The sequence below is a fragment of the Solanum verrucosum genome, unplaced genomic scaffold (genome assembly GCF_900185275.1).
Source record: "Solanum verrucosum unplaced genomic scaffold, falcon-dt-bn FXZP01000221.1, whole genome shotgun sequence".
NCBI classification, from domain to species: Eukaryota; Viridiplantae; Streptophyta; class Magnoliopsida; order Solanales; family Solanaceae; genus Solanum; species Solanum verrucosum.
Genome location: NW_026020400.1, coordinates 624,217 through 637,499, shown reverse-complemented (window position 1 = coordinate 637,499; position 13,283 = coordinate 624,217). Strand labels below are relative to the sequence as shown.

General features: G+C 35.0%; 1 pseudogene; it reads left to right on the top strand.

Annotated features, from left to right (window-relative positions):
* The window catches only part of LOC125839856 (pentatricopeptide repeat-containing protein At3g22150, chloroplastic-like), a 53,184-nt pseudogene that overhangs the window by 37,281 nt on the left and 2,620 nt on the right, over positions 1 to 13,283 (top strand).

Here is a 13,283-nt window from a genome sequence, read left to right as displayed (position 1 = left end):
ATTATAAATTGTATTTTGATGTATTGAGATATGTAATTAAATATTAGGTATTTCGTATTTTTTTAAATTTCATTAAAGATTATGCTAATAGGAAGAATTTAGAAAATCCTTAGGCTTGAACTTTAGAAAATTGATTATAGTTTGAGTCTTTATAGACTCGTTAACTTACGAATTATGCACATATAATTGATAGATTGGAAGGGTTCAGAGGCATTGAGGAAAGGAAAGGTATTGGAGAAGTAGCTTTTTCACTTCGGCTCTTCGGTGGAGGTAGGTTATGGTTTATTCTATTTGATAGATAAACTCTTAATAGCGATTGATAAGCATTGAATGATATTGTGAAGTTCTCTATGTACTTGACTGTGTGATTGTGTGGTTTGTGATTGGTCTGAAATCCTGAGACCGTGAGATTTATAATCTGAAAACCTCTCTATCGAAGTGATGCCATGAATAAAGAAGGCTTGATGTAATATTATTAATGAATTGAAAACGGGTGATAATAAATGATAAATTAATAATATTATTGGATCGGAGTGTCACGTTCTGACACGGTATTTTTGGATCGGAGTGTCACGTTCTGACACAGTATTTTTGGATCGGAGTGTCACGTTCCGACACAGTATTTTTGGATCGGAGTGTCACGTTCCGACACGGTATTATTGGATTGGAGTGTCACGTTCCTACACGGTATAATTGGATCGGAGTGTCACGTTCCGACACGATAACATTAAAGGAAAAAGATATTGAATTAACTTAATGTAGTCAATCTCAATGAACGCATTTCCCAAACGAGTGTGATGTGGAGGCTTGAGTTCTCGTGTGTGTGCTTGACATTGTGATTGATTACGTACTTGCTTCAACTGTCACTTGTTCATGTTGTGGTTTCTTATCACTTGCTAAGTGCTATAGTTGACTTTATACTATTATTCATTATATATTAATTTCTATTTTGGGTTAGCCGATAATACCTACTCAGTACATGTTGCCCCGTACTGAGCCCTACTGTCACGACCCAAATTGAGTCATGAGTAGCACCCACACTTAACCTCCTAAGTGGGCGGACCAAGGAATCTAAACCCCAACATATACCAATAATTCAACTACGAATAACAACAATAATGCGAAAGCTCCAAAACGTATTAAAGTAACCAATCGAATAAATCTCTAAAGTCTATTACATATTATCCCCAAAATCTGAAAGTCATCACATCAAGGACATTTGTTCTTGACATATCAAGTCTAAAAGTATTAGAGACCCCAAAATAAGTAAATACGATGGTCCATGTCCAAAATTCAAGGACATCAAACCATAACTGAGAGAATCCAGCACGAGCTAGAAGGAATAGCTCACCCTGAAATCTGATGTGCTGGAGATTGGCTAGAGCTGAGGGCGAGTTGAAGTCGATGGTACACTTGCTGCACTCCACAAAAGAAAAACGAAGAAAACACAAGTAGGGTTCAGTACAAGGAACACGTACTGAGTAGGTATCATCGGCCAACCCAAAATAGAAACTAATATACAATGAATAATAGTATAATGTCAACTATAGCACTTAGCAGGTGATAAGAAACCACAACATGAACAAGTAACAGTTGAAACAAGTACGTAATCAGTCACAATATCAAGCACACACACGAGGACACATGCCTCTACATCACACTCGTTTGTGAAATGCGTTCATTGAGATTGAGTACATTAAGTTAATTCAATATCTTTTTCCTTTAAGGTTACCGTGTCGGAATGTGACACTCCGATCCAATAATACCGTGTCGGAACGTGACACTCCGATCCAATAATATTATTAATTTATCATTTATTATCACTACTTTTCAGTTCATTAATAATATTACATCAACCCCTCTTTATTCAAGGCATAACTTCAATAGAGAGGTTTTCAAATTATAAATCTCACGGTCTCAGGATTTTAGACCAATCACAAACCACACAACCAAGCCACATAATCACACAGTCAAGTACATAGAGAACTTCACAATATCATTCAACGCATATCAATCGCTATTAAGAGTTTATCTATCAAATAAAACAAACCATAACCTACCTCCACCGAAGAACCGAAGTCAAGCAAACTACTTCTCCAATGCTTTTCCCTTCCTCAATGCCTCTGAACCTTTCCAATCTATAAAATATATGTGCATAATTTGTAAGTTAACAAGACTATAAACACTCATCCTATTCTATGTCCAATCTATACCCAAAAATTCCACTAATTCTATAATCAATTTCCTAAAGTTCAAGCCTAAGAGTAAGTCTTAATTCTTGCAATTAGCATAACTTTAATCCCGAACTTTCCAATCAAGAATCACGTGAATGCAAAATTAATTTGCAACTTTACTCTATAAATTTTTATGTATAGATATGTGCTCGTAATCCTCAATTTCAGTGTCACCTATTATTTAATGATAATCTCTCTTCCACTAATTAATAGGAGTAACAATTTTTTACAGATCATATCCTTTTCTATTGGCACTGGCAGTTCAATTATATACTACCTTATCTACCGATAATCTCTAATACAAAATGCACCCAAATAATGATATTTTAATGTATTAACCTCAAACATACTAACAATTTCACCTCAGTTTCCTTAGTAATCATTAGGTCATTATTACGTACAGACCTTGTCCCTAACTTCAACATAACTCTAACATTCTTTCCATCTGTAACGCATGCACAAGCCTAATTGCAACTCTAATCCATTATAATTTATGTAACACAATAGAAGAATTGATACTAATTACCTGGATATCGGTCTTCTTGACAGATGTTGCAGGTATTGCTTTCTCGCCACAAACCCTTATTTTTTTCTACAAAATATTTACTCCCTAATTATTATATAAGACTAACTATAAAAATGGTAAAAGTAACTTGTGCTAATTTTAATGTTATCTCCTTTTACCATCAACTAAAATAATTATTAAAACTACCCTACTAAATTCATAATTGTAGTTACGAATAGTCCAAAGTACCCATTTAAAATCTATCGGAAGAGTATTTTATACAATAAAAGCTCTAATACTCGAAATGATCAAATGGGTCGTTACGCCTACTTGTATTTTTCTTTGTTTTCCTTTTATGGAGTGCAGAGAGTGTACCAGCAAATTTGACTCGCCCTCAGCTCTAGCCAGTCTCAACATATTAGGTTTAAGGGTGAGCTATTTATTCGAGCTTGTGTTGGATTCTCTTGGTCATGGCATGATGTCCTTAGTTTTCGGACATAAACTATTTTATTCATTTATTTTGTTGTCTTTAATACTCTTAGACTTAGTATTTGAAGATTAGATGTCCTTGATGTGATAACTTTCAGATTTTGGGGATAATATGTAATAGACTTTAGAAGATTATTTGATTGGTTACTTTAATAAGTGTTGGAGCTTCCGCATTATTGTTGATATTCGTAGTTGAATTATTGGTATATGTTGGGGTTTAGATTCCTTGGTCCGCCCACTTAGGAGGTTAAGTGTGGGTGCCACTCATGACTCAATTTGGGTCGTGACATTTATTGACACTCCTCCATTTTCTGAATCCTCTTGAAGAGATTAACTTTTTCATGTTTGAGCTTTCCTTGTAGATCTAAAAGAAAATGAACACCGATCGGACATGCAATAACTCCGTCTGGACTAAGGAGGAGGATAAAATCCTTGAGAATACTTTTGCGACCAACGAGGGTAACAACAATCAATTGGAGGAAATGACCAAAGCACTTCCTCGAAAATTAGTTGATGATATTAAGGATCACTATAATATATTAATTGAAGATATCAATGCCATCGAGTCTGGATATGTCTCATTACCTAATTATCCTAAAATGCAAAACCAGAATTCAAAAGCATATGTAGAATGGTGAAATGGGGCTTCTTGGACAAAATAGGAACACATGTGAGTTGGCAGTACAGTTCTTGAGGATGACATTAATAATCTGAATTGATGTTCATATCATTTCTTGCAATTTATTGCACGTCTTACATTTTTACTAAATTGAAATATTAAAATTTCTTATTTATCAATGACCACGTTGGTGTGCTTCTAAACATCTCATATATTATTATATTTCTAGGTGGATAAAGTACATCTTCATATGTGTATTTGGTCTTAACTGCATCACCAATATAATACAAAGTTTTAATTCCAACTTATGAGTATTTGTAAGATCATAATTTTGAAATGGTTGAGTATTTGTAAGACCAAAACATTGTCTTCTTCAACATTCTCACAGGCTCCATCTTTGAGCTTAACCCATCTCCCAAATTACTCTTCTCTACTCCTCACCGACCAACAATGTCGTTTCACAGAGCCAAAACCCAGAACAATTCACTTTAGTTTGACCCCATCTCCCCCGCCAACTATTCGATACAATTCCTCAACCAACAATTGTCCTTTGGAACACAATTATTATTGGGTTTATTTGTAATAACATGCCCCATGAAGCAATTACATTCTATTCTTGATTGAAACATGTGGGTTCATCCATATATCATTAGTATACTTATTCCTCTGTTATCAAGGCTTGCATGGAGACCAAACGGATTCTTGTAGGTAATGTTGTGCATTGCCACATTCTGCATTCTGAGATTCATCCTAGTAGGATTGTTAGTAATTCTTTCTTGAATATGTACTCTGCTACTTGTCTTACATTGGATAATGGTTCTGATTGTGATTTAGTTGAAAAGGTGTTTAGAACTATGCGTAAAAGAAATATTATTGCGTGGAATACTATTTTTTCATTGTATGTGAAAAGGAAGAGGTTTTCGGAAGTAGTGAGGTGTTTTGTTATGATGGTGAGATTAGGCATTAAGCCAACTATTGTTAGTTTTACTAATGTTTTTCCTGCCGATTAATAAAATATCATTACTCATACTGAAACTTACAAAGTCATCTTTTTGAAGATCGAAGAAATTCTTATATCATAAATAAGGGATTTAGAGTTGTTGATGTTCTGTATGGATTTCTTGTGAAATTGGGTAATGCATATGTAAATCTGTTTGTTGTTAGTGCTACCATTGTGACCCTGGCTACATTGATTTGGCGACCAGAATATTTGAGAATACTTGTAAAACAAATACAGAGATCTGGAACTCTATGATTAGCGGGTACATTCAGAACAATTTTCCTTTTAAAGCAGTTAATCTCTTTCTTGAAGCTGTAGAAGCAGAGGATGATGTTACTACTGATGATTTGATATTTGTATCTGCTCTTATGGCAACTTCACAGTTGCAGTATTTGGAGTTTCCTAACAGCTACATGCATGTCTGATAATTAAATGCAGGGATTCACAGGATATCTAGGTGTAACAATGTTGGCAATTCATTTAAAGTTTTTAATGGAATGAAGGAAAGAGATATAGTGTCATGGAGCACCACGGTGTCTACTTTGGTACAGAACGAACTGGATAATGAGGCTTTGATGATTGTATATAAGATGAAAAAGCTATGGATTGCAATTGATGATATAACAATTACCATCCTGCTTGTTGCGGCATCAAATCTTAGGGACAGGGAAATTGGTAAACAGACCCATGCTTATCTTCTGAAGCACAATATTCAATTGAAGGGATGGAGAGTTACCTGATAGACTTGTATTCCAAATCTAATATGATTAGAGAAGAACAAGCAATATTCCAGTCGAACTTCAGATATGATAAGGATCAAGCAACGTGGAATGCTATGATTGTTGGAAACACTCAAAATGGATTAATTGAACAATCCTTTGTTGTCTTCAAGGAGATGCTTGATCAGAATGTGAAGCCCAATGTTGTGACCTTAGCATTAATCCTCCCATCATGCAGACAGTCAAGAAGTATAGCAATAGGCAAGCAGCTACATTATTTTGCAATTCGCATTTTGTTTGAGAACAATGTGTATGTTTTTCTGCTTTGGTAGACATGTATTCAAAATCAGGAATCATTGATTATGCTGAAAGTGTTTTCTAAAATCTCTGAGAAGAACTCTGTGACATATACAAATATCAGTTTGGGGTATGTGTTGAACATGATTCTCCATCCTCACCTGCAAAGAAGAAATGCAAAGATGCATCATCTAATTCATAATGTTTGGGCCCAAGTTCATGGACATTTGTTTTGGAATTAATGTTATGGGCCACATTCAGAATTTTCCTCCTTAGCCCATCTTATATTTTCTCTTATCCAGATCTTGTAAATATCTTTAGAGAATAAAAGTTTGTTATGGTCACAGCCAATAGGAAAAGGGACAGCTGTGAATTAGTTAGGGTAGAACTTTCTTTTTGCTTCTTTTAGCTTGTATATAGATGGTTTGATAGAATGATGAATACAAGAGAGAAAAATTCCCCAGAATACTCTGTTTTCCTACATGGTATCAGAGCAATAGGTGCTCTTCTTCTCCGTTTCTTCCCTCTCATTTTTTCATCTAATCTTGATTTTCTCTTCTCCTTGCAATGGTTGATACTTCTTCATCAGAAGTCCAGCCAGGCACTCAGTCCAGCACTATCATTGACTCTGCCAGTCCCTTCTATATTCATCCTTTTGATTCCCCTGGAATGCTGTTGGTCAATTCTCCATTCGATGGTAAGTGTTATGCTGGCTGGAGTCGTGCTCTTGTCATTGCCTTGTCAGCCAAAAACAAACTTGGACTGATCGATGGCAGTCTAGCTGAGCCTCTGCCTTCCGATCCTACTCACAAGCTTTGGGCTAGATGTAATGACATGGTCATTTCATGGATCCTCAACTCTCTTTCAAAGGACATTGCTGAATCTGTCCTCTACTCTAGAACTGCAAAAGAAATATGGAAAGATCTATCAGCCAAGTTTGGGCAATGCAATGGTGCACAACTATATCAGCTTCAAAAAGAACTCTCTGGTGCAGTACAGGGTAACACTGATATAGCGGGTTATTTTACTAGAATTAAGAAGCTCTGGGATGAGCTTGATGCTTTCATTACCCTCGATCATTGTTCTTGTGCGTGTATTTGTGGAGGAAAAATAAAAACCATCAAGTCTCATCAGGATGGGAGGTTGATTCAGTTCCTCATGGGACTCAATAGCTCTTACTCAAGCGTTAAGAGTAGTATCCTTATGATGGATCCTCTGCCTTCAGTCAGTCAGGCATACTCTTTGCTCATTCAAGATGAAAAGCAAAGAGAAGTGCATATGGAATCTAGCCCTTCACATGGTGCTTTCTCGGTGTCACATCAACAGTTTGGACATAATCAAAGGTTCAACAATACTTAAAATTTTTCAGGAAATCAGGATGGGAGGTTCAGGACTCAGGTTGACAAACCCAAAACTGGACTCTTCTGCACTTACTACAAGTTAACCAATCATGAGGTTTCCAAATGTTATAGGTTGATTGGTTTCCCTCCTAATTTTAAGTTTACCAAGTCCAAGAAAGAAAAGTTTGCTGCTCATAGCACTAGTAATGTGCAAAGTGATCAATCTCCTGATGTTAATGCATCTGCCAATTGTGCTGGTATTTTTACGCCTCATTTCAATCCTAGTTTCTACTCTTTTTCTTCTCACCTCACTTCTAATTCTTGGATACTAGATTCAGGGGCATCCGACCACATGACTTTTGATTATTCACTCTTGTCTAATGTGACTCATCTGCCTACTGTTCTGTATGTTAATCTGCCAAATTCTCACAAACTCAAAGTGACACATAAAGGGAGTGTGCATATTCTGCCTGATCTTGTGATTGATAATGTTCTTTTTGTTCCTGATTTTAAGTTCAATCTTCTTTCTGTTCACAAATTAACTTCTCAATTTCACTGCTTGCTAACGTTCTCTTCTTCTGGTGCTGTTTTTCAGGGCCCTTCTATGAAGAGCCCACTGGTTCTTGGTGAAGTTCACGATGGCCTTTACATTTTCAAATCAGCACCTATCCAGTCCAGCTTGGTTCCAGACTCATCTTGTCCTGTTTCAGCTAGTAGTTCTTTGTCTAAGTCTGTTTGTCATTTTCCTTCTAGTGGTTTAGGCGTTTCTGTTTCCTCTACTTTTAACAATGACGATGTAAGCCTATGGCATCAAAGATTAGGGCATTTGCCTCTTTCTAATATGAAGAATATTTCCAATTCCCCTTTTACTTTTTCATTGTCTACTTTACCTTTTCCGTGTGATGTTTGTGCTCAAGCTAGACAATCTAAATTGCCTTTTACTTCTAGCACTATTTCCACTCATGCAATTTTTGACTTGATTCATGTGGATACTTGGGGTCCCTACAAAGTTCCTACCCATGATGGCTTTCGATACTTTCTCACCATTGTGGATGATTATAGTAGGGGAACTTGGTCCTATTTACTTAAAACCAAGAGTAACGCTTTCCATGTTCTCAAACAATTTCTAACTCTTGTTGAAAGACAATTTCAGAAGAAAGTTAAAATTATCAGATCTGATAATGCCAAAGAACTAGGCTCTAGTTTATCCAATTCTGATTTCCTTTCTTCTCATGGAATAATTCACCAAACAACATGTGTCTACACACCACAACAAAATGGAGTTGTTGAACGAAAGCATCGACACCTTTTGGAAACTTGTCGGGCTTTACTTTTTCAGTCTCATCTTCCTTTATCTTATTGGGGGGAATGTCTTTTAACAGCCACTTATTTAATCAACCGATTTCCTTCAAGGGTCCTCACTTTCAAGTCACCTTATGAGATACTTTTTCAGTCACCACCTTCCTATCATCTCCTTAAATCATTTGGTTGTCTGTGTTATGCTAGTACCTTACCTCATTCTAGATCCAAACTTGACCCTAAAGCTTCCAAATGTGTCTTCATTGGCTATCCTTTCAATAAAAAAGGGTACAAGCTTTTAGATCTTACTACTAAAAGAATTTTTATCTCCAGGGATGTTATGTTTCATGAATCATTTTTTCCTTTCTCTCCTTCGTTTCCTTCTATCTCTTCATCCTCACCTGTTCCTTCTACTTTATTTCCTTCTCCTCCTCCTCCACATCTAGATATTCATCCCATTCAGTCAGATACACCTCCTGTTCCTCCTCCTCTACATCCAGATATTCATCCCATTCCGCCAGCTATACCTCATGTTCCTCCTCCCACGTCTCCTCCTTCCGCTATTCCTCTTTCCTCCTCCTCTCCTTCTCCCTCTACCATCACTCCATCTCTTTCTTCTCCTCCTCCCATTCGACATTCCTCTAGGACTTCTCATCCTCCTATTCATCTCGCCGATTATATATGTAATTCTGTCTCTTTCATTAATGTTACTTCTAGTTGTTTTGCAGCTCCTCTCACTCCTTCTATTCTTTCTTTTTCTGCCTTATCTCCCTCCAATCAATCTTTTTTAAACTCTGTTGCTCATATTCCTGAACCCATTTCTTTTTCAACTGCTTCTTTTCACCCTTGTTGGCAGGATGCTATGGCAAAGGAATTTGAGGCTTTGCAACTCAATCACACTTGGGATTTGGTTCCTTTACCACTCGGAAAACGAGCATTACCTTCTAAATGGGTTTATAAAGTAAAATATAAAGCAGATGGTTCAATTGAAAGGTATAAGGCTCGTCTAGTGATTCGGGGTGATGTTCAGAGGGCTGGCATTGATTATACAGAGACTTTTTCTCCTGTGGTCAAGATGACTACTGTGAGATGTCTACTAGCTGTTGCTATTAAAAAGGGTTGGGATTTGTTCCAATTGGACGTCAACAATGCTTTCCTCCATGGTAATTTACAAGAGGAAGTCTATATGAGGATCCCTGCTGGTTTACAGATTTCTGGTTCTAATCTAGTTTGTAAACTCAATAAGTCTCTTTATGGGTTAAAACAGGCCTCTCGTCAATGGTATGCCAGGCTCACTGCCGCTCTTCAATTCAAAGGTTATCATCATTCTTTGAATGATTATTCATTATTCTTCAAACCGACATCTATTGGTATTTGCATCCTCGCTGTTTATGTCGATGACATTTTAGTTACTGGGGATGATCTGGATGAAATATCTTCCTTAAAATCTTTTCTTCATTCCGAGTTTCAGATCAAAGATTTAGGCCTTGCTCATTATTTTCTTGGTTTGGAATTGATCAGAGAAGAACAGGGGTTAATTGTGACTCAGAGACAATTCACCACTAATCTCATTTCTGAGTTTGATTGTCTTGACAAGAAACCTGTTGTTTCTCCTTTGGAGCCTTCCACCAAGCTTCGTGCCGATGTTGGTGATATTCTTCCTGATCCGCTTATTTATCGAAGACTTGTCGGCAAGCTCAATTTTTTGACTCATACTCGACCGGATCTTTCTTTTGCCGTGCAACACCTCAGTCAATACATGCAATCTCCTCGCATGCCTCATTATCAGGCTGGTCTTCACTGTCTTCGTTATCTTCTTGGCAACCCTGGCCTTGGTCTTCTCATCAAATCTTCATCCGTGTTTGACCTTCAAGCCTACTGCGATTCTGATTGGGGTTCATGTCCAGAGACTCGTCGCTCTATCAGTGGTTATTTCATCAGTTTTGGAGGTACTCCAATTTCCTGGAAATCAAAGAAACAACCTTTGATTTCCCTTTCATCTGCTGAAGCTGAATATCGATCAATGCGCCGGGTTGTTGCCGAAATCACCTGGCTTGTCCGTTTGTTATCAGACCTCACTGTTTCTCCATCACTTCCAATCCCTCTCCATTCAGATAGTCAAGCTGCTATTCATATCGCTAAAAATCCAGTTTTCCATGAGCGAACCAAACACGTGGAACTTGATTGTCATTTCGTCAGGCAACAATTTCTTGCTGGTCTCATCTCTTTGCATTACCTTCCTTCCACGTCTCAACTGGTTGACATCTTCACTAAACCGCTTCACGGCTTTCCCCATCATCACTTACTTGGCAAGTTGGGGGTTTTTCCACACCCTTCCAACTTGAGGGGGGGTGTTGAACATGATTCTCCATCCTCACCTGCAAAGAAGAAATGCAAAGATGCATCATCTAATTCATAATGTTTGGGCCCAAGTTCATGGACATTTGTTTTGGAATTAATGTTATGGGCCACATTCAGAATTTTCCTCCTTAGCCCATCTTATATTTTCTCTTATCCAGATCTTGTAAATATCTTTAGAGAATAAAAGTTTGTTATGGTCACAGCCAATAGGAAAAGGGACAGCTGTGAATTAGTTAGGGTAGAACTTTCTTTTTGCTTCTTTTAGCTTGTATATAGATGGTTTGATAGAATGATGAATGCAAGAGAGAAAAATTCCCCAGAATACTCTGTTTTCCTACAGTATGGCCTTCATGGGATGGGTAGGAAAGCTCTAACATTGTTCCACTATTTGCGGCATAATAGTTTAGAACCATATATTGATACCTTTGTAGCAGTCCTGTCTACTTGTAGCTACACCAGATTGGTTGATTCAAGCCTTCAAATATTTGAGCTGATGGGTGAAGAATACGGGATTCAGCCGTCAGCAGAACACTATGCTTGTGTGGTTGACATGTTAGGAAGAGTTGGACGTTTGGATGAAGCTCATAATTTTTCTTAACAGTTGGGTGTTGAGGGTAATGTCTTGGGAATATGGGGATCACTCCTTGCAGCCTGCAGAGTGCATAGACATTTTTAATTGGGGAAAATTGTTTCGAGTAAGCAGCTTGAATTAGAGGGGAGTGATGAATTTTTTGGTTATCATGTTCTGCTTTCAAATCTATCTATATATAAAAGGAGAAGAAAAAATGACACATGTCAACACCACAAAATTTTCAGAATTTTAAATATTTTTAAATATTTAATAATCAATAATTAAATAAATAAATATAGACTCATGTCAATAATTAGAATTAGAATGACACATGTCAACATCACAACAAATTTAACAATTTTAAAATTCAAAAATTAATTAAAAATGTTTTAATTATCTATCTTAAATTAACCAAAAAGAAATAAAGGTTATTGTTTTTAATTTGGATTTTAAAGGAATCAGTTTCCACGAAACCTATTTTAAATTTGAATTTAAAATTTTTCTTTTTGAAATACAATTTTAAAATTGAAGTACAATTTAATATAATAATAATAATGATAATAATAATAATAATAATAATAATAATAATGATAATAACAATATAATAATAATAATAATAATCTATCTATCTATCTATCTATATATAATAGGAGAGAAAAAAAATGTCACGTGTCATTACCACAATTATTCTTAAATTTTAGTTTTAAAACTGATAGTTTTAGTTAATTTAAATAATAAATTCAATATTAAAAACAAAGAACAATATAAAACATTTTTTAAAAAAAAGGTTTTGAAACTTAACATTTAAATTCAATTTTAAAAACAAATAACAATATAAAACTACTTTTAAAAAAAATCTATTTTGGAACTTAATATTTAAATTCAACTTTAAAAATAAATAACAATTTTTTTTTAAGAAACATACATTTTGCAACTTACCGTTTAAATAACACTAAAGCATATTTAAGCGATATACAAAATTGTAAAGAAATCTAAACCTATCTAATTATCTATTCTTTTTTTTAAAAAAAAATTTGTTTTATAAAAAAATAAAAATAAACTTCAACTATAAATAATTATCCCTAAAATTCCTCACCCACTTACTTAACTTCCTTCCCCAAACAAACTCAACCGTATTAACTCACTAAATTTAAATACGGTAGTCTTTTCTTTAGTTTTTCCAAGAAAAAAAATGCATCTCAATAAAGGAAATTCAAAACAATAATAATCCTTACCATTCATGGAAAGGTAATTTTTATTATTTTTATTATTATCTTTTTCTTTTGTTTTATGTGGTTTACATTATCAATAATTGTACTTTATTTTGGAATTTCTAGATGTTGAAGATGACCAATTGATGAAGTTACGATCAAGCCATTTATGTGATGAATATATGTAGTTGTAGAAGGAGAAACACTTTTAAGACTATATTCGATAACTATGCCAAGCATGTAATAGTTTAATTTTTTTTCATCTTATGTTTTGTTTTAAAATCAAATTGTGTTGATGTATTTACATATAATTTATGATTCTTTGCTTACTGCATATTTCATATTTATAATTCTTTAATCTTATTTTTTTTTAACATGCAGTTAATGATGAAACTATAATGGAAATTTTGAATTGAAAGATTAGAAGTATTTGAATTTGAAGATATTATATTTTCAAAAGAAAAAAAAATATTAACTTAATTAAAACTAGAAACTCATGTTTATAGAATTCTAAATAAACTCTTACTATTTCACAAATTTATCTTTTCATATGTTAATAAATGTATTTAACTATATTTAATTTACATATAAATGAAGATAATAGTACCATCTCTCTATATTAATATAAATGAAAGTTG